We start from the raw sequence: 4,943 nt of genomic DNA on the forward strand, positions 1-4,943 counted from the left end.
TTGTTATCCAGTTCATCCATTTTGTCTTCTGTGATCCTCTCTATCTCATGTTTGGCTATGAACTTTTCTTCTATTCGTAGATCTGATTGGTCATTCCCACCCCCACCCCCCAGATTTCTCTATTTATGGGATGTTCTTTTAGATCTAAGTCTTGTATCTATTTGAAGCATACCTTAATAGAAAATATGATTAGTTGGTCCAAATCCCAGCATTGTTATCAAATAATTCTTATCCCATTAGGTTTTTGTTTTTACCAAACACCGGGTTCGCAAAAAATTTAACTCCAGTTTTGTTTATAAACATATCTTTAACACAGTGGAGAAAATGATGGGCCTATAGTCGAGAAGACTTGAGTTCACCTCTGGTCTCTTTGTGACCCTGACCAAGTTACTTAACTTCTCTTTGCCTCAGTTTCCTCATCTGTAAGATGGAGATAATAGTATCTATCATCATGCTGGGAAAAGCAAATAAAACATTTGTAAAAAGGTCTCAGCACAATGTCTTACATGTCGGTGCTATATATAATGCTTATTTCCTTTCCTGGTTCTATCAGACATTCAAAAAACAATTAATTCCAGTATATTGCAAGCCTGGAAATAAGATGGATCTGACCAAATATCTTCTATGACACAGATGTTGATATATCCATAGAAGCAGGAAAGTTTTTGACAAAATAACACAACACCCATCTTGATTTAAAACAAAACAAAATTTAAAACCTCCACACCGCCAGAAAATGGGAGTAAATGGATCTTTTCTTAAAAATGATAATATATATCCAAAGTTAAGAGCTACCTTTATATGTATATAATAGAATAAATTGGGTGAAACAAGGATGCCCTTGTCCCACTCCTGATTGACACCCCCTGGAGATCATGGCTATGTCAGTAAGAAAAAAGTTGAAGGAATGTGATCACATGGTAGGTTAACAGTTGATTTGAAGGCTGGTTGATCTGAGTTCATGTCATGACTAACATCTTCATCTATAATTAGATTATTTACTGTTTCAGTACCTCCAGCAACTGCAGTTCTATAAATTACAGATGAATTTCCTATCTGCATTGATGGGGACAAATTCTGAGACGTCACCCAACAGTGCTGAAATTATAGGTCTGGACCTAAAGAAAAACATGTATTTTCTTTTCTTTGTTTTATTGATTCCTTGTTTTATACCACGTTTTTCTCCTATCCCTCCATGTCTCCAGGCATACAGTTTATAAACTCTTTCTAACCAGCTCATTGGCCTGGCCCTGACAGCCATCATCATATTCTCCAGCATCAATATAACTTTTTGGGAAGTGGTAGAAAGATGAGGATGTTTATCTAGTGTTCTAGTTATTTAGTTTATTCTATTAGTTTATTCCAATTTATTCTCTGTGTTTATTCTAGTTACTTTCTAGGATTAACTGAAAACACTTGGTCATATTCTGCTTTTTAGCTAGTAGCTGTTGAGGCAGAAAGAACCTTCAGGGTGAGGATTAGTTCAACCTACATCCATCATTTCACTTTTAGCAGCAGTTACTGTCTGAATTAGGGATGATTTTATGGCAAGCTGCCCATCACAGCAATGTAGAAAGAAACTTTATATAGAGAGCATATGTGTCCTAATGAGGTTTGTAAAGGATATTCTTTCTAGCTATTAGAGGCCTGGAGAATGCTGGAGATGGGAGTGGGCGAGGATTATGGCTTCTCTAGTCTTCCCCATATTATTGGAGCCTCGGGTCTTCATTCATCTCAGGGGTGCTGGCAGTTCAGCTGGGGAGTACTTATGTCGCCACTGACAGACTCCACAGCTTTCCCTTTCCATTCAGAAGATGCTCCATCTCAGATTTTATCGGTGACGTGTCTGGATTCTGGGGCAGTGAATAGGATGGGAGATGATGTCAACTATGAAATCAGTTGTTGGAGGTGGCAGTCCCATGACTTTAGAGCTATAAAACTAAAGTAGTGATAAGAGGTAGGCAGGAAAATGGTCCTGGTAGAACCCCAGTATTCTAGTGGAGTTTTCTTTGTGTTTAAATAACTTGACCATTGGTGAGGGAAATGGCTTTGAGAAAAATCTCTTTAGTGAAAAACTAATACCAGAAATTATAGCTTCTGCTTTATATGTTTTCTAGTCATCTAGTTATCAAGTCATAAGAAGGCTAAATATATCCTGGTATATTTTATGAAAACGAGTATTTTAAAAGCCAAGTACAACATTGAGGCATCCTAATCTAGCTGGCCCCAATGTTGAAAATACACCCTCCCAGGCCCAATTTTTCTTTTTCCCCAAGGCTGATGGTGGGTTCCTTCTAAGCAATTGTGCCTCCTTCCTCCTAAGTCCCCAGCACACGGTTGAACCCAAGTTTGGGCCCACTGGTGATTCTGGAAGATTTTGATTAAGATGCTGCTTTTTACCATCTATAAAAGTCCATAGTTTGGAAGTGACCTCAGGTCTTGCGGTCTGACACACTACATGACCAATCAGCCTTAGCTTGAATACTTTCAGTGAGAGAAAACCCACTATTTCTTTTTTTTTTTTATTTTAATGTTTTATTTTTCCAAACACATGCAAAGATAGTTTTCAACTTTCACTTGTACAAAATTTTGTGCTCCTAATTTTTCTCCCTGTATTGCCCCCCACTCAAGACAGCAAGCAATCTGATATATGTTAAACATATGCAGTTCTTCTAAACATTTCCATATATGTCATACTACCTAAGAAAATATATCAAAATGGAAAAAAAATCATGAGAAAGAAAAATAAACAACAAATAAATGAACAATAGCTAAAAGATGAAAATACTACGCTTTGATCTACATTCAATATCCATAGCTCTCTTTCTGGATGTGAATGGCCCTTTCCATCACAAGTCTATTAGAATTACCTTGAATTACCTCATAGTTAGAAAGCGCCAACTCTGCCACACTTTATCATCATATAGTCTTATCGCTGTGTGCGGTGTTCTCTGGGTTTTTCACTCAGCATAAATTCATATAAGTCTTTCCAAGTCTTTCTGAAATCAGCCTATCCATCATTTCTTGTAGAACAATAATTCTTCCTTACTTTCATGCAGCATAACTCATTCAGCCGTTCCCCAACTGATGGGCAGCCACTCGATCCTTGCCAGTACAAACAGGGCTGCTACAAATGGTTTTGCACATGTGGGTCCTTTTCCTTCTTTTTTTTTTTAAATTTATTTTATAATAACTTTTTATTGACAGAGCCCATGCCTGGGTAATTTTTTTTACAACATTATCCCTTGCACTCACTTCTGTTCCAATTTTCCCCCCCTCCCTCCACCCCCTCCCCTAGATGGCAAGCAGTCCTATATATGTTAGATATGTTGCAGTATATCCTAGATACAATATATGTTTGCAGAACCGAACAGTTCTCTTGTTGCACAGGGAAAATTGGATTCAGAAGGTAAAAATAACCCGGGAAGAAAAACAAAGATGCAGATAGTTCACATTCATTTCCCAGTGTTCTTTCTTTGGGTGTAGCTGCTTCTGTCCATCATTGATCATTTGAAACTGAGTTAGGTCTCTTTGTCAAAGATATCCATTTCCATTAGAATATATCTTCATACAGTATCATTGTCGAAGTGTATAATGATCTCCTGGTTCTGCTCATTTCACTCAGCATCAGTTTATGTAAGTCTCTCCAGTCCTCTCTGCATTCATCCTGCTGGTCATTTCTTACAGAACAATAATATTCCATAACATTCATATACCACAATTTACCCAGCCATTCTCCAATTGATGGGCATCCATTCAATTTCCAGTGTCTAGCCACTACAAACAGGGCTGCCACAAACATTTTGGCACATACAGGTCCCTTGCCCTTCTTTAGTATCTCTTTGGGAGATAAGCCCAGTAGTAACACTGCTGGATCAAAGGGTATGCACAGTTTGATAACTTTTGGGGCATAATTCCAGAATGCTCTCCAGAATGGCTGGATTCGTTCACAACTCCACCAACAATGCATCAGTGTCCCCGTTTTCCCGCATCCCCTCCAACATTCATCATTATTTTTTCCTGTCATCTTAGCCAATCTGACATAGTGGTATCTCAGAGTTGTCTTAATTTGCATTTCTCTGATCTATAATGATTTGGAACACTCTTTCGTATGAGTGGTAATAGTTTCAATTTTTTTATCTGAAAATTGTCTGTTCATATCCTTTGACCATTTATCAACTGGAGAATGGCTTGATTTCTTATAAATTAGAGTCAATTCTCTATATATTTTGGAAATTAGGCCTTTATCAGAACCTTTAACTGTGAAGATGTTTTCCCAGTTTGTTGCTTCCCTTCTGATCTTGTTTGCATTAGTTTTGTTTGTACAAAGGCTTTTTAATTTGATATCATCAAAATTTTCTATTTTATGATCAGTAATGGTCTCTAGTTCATCTTTGTTCACAAATTTCTTTCTCCTCCACAAGTCTGAGAGGTAAACTATCCTATGTTGTCTAATATATTTATAATCTTGTTCTTTATGCCTAAATCATGGGCCCATTTTGATCTTATCTTGGTATACGGTGTTAAGTGTGGGTCCATGCCTAATTTCTGCCACACTAATTTCCAGTTATTCCAGCAGTTTTTATCAAATAATGAATTCTTATCCCAAAAGTTAGGATCTTTGGGTTTGTCAAATATTAGATTGCTATAGTTGAATAGGTTAGGTTCACAAGACAGAATAGTCAACTATAGCAATCTAGTGTTTGACAAACTCAAAGGTCCTTTTCCTTCTTGTAAGATCTCTTTGGGATATGGACCTAGGAGATGCTGCTGGGTCAAAGGGTATGCAGTTTTATAGTCCTATGGGTTCCAATTCTTTTTTTTTTCCTTCCTTCCTTCCTTCCTTCCTTCCTTCTTTCTTTCCTTCCTTCCTTCCTTCCTTTCTCCCTCCCTCTCTCTTTCTTCTTGCTGAGACAATTGGGGTTAAGTGACTTGTCCAAGGT

This window comes from Antechinus flavipes, chromosome 3 (genome assembly GCF_016432865.1).
Source record: "Antechinus flavipes isolate AdamAnt ecotype Samford, QLD, Australia chromosome 3, AdamAnt_v2, whole genome shotgun sequence".
NCBI classification, from domain to species: domain Eukaryota; kingdom Metazoa; phylum Chordata; class Mammalia; order Dasyuromorphia; family Dasyuridae; genus Antechinus; species Antechinus flavipes.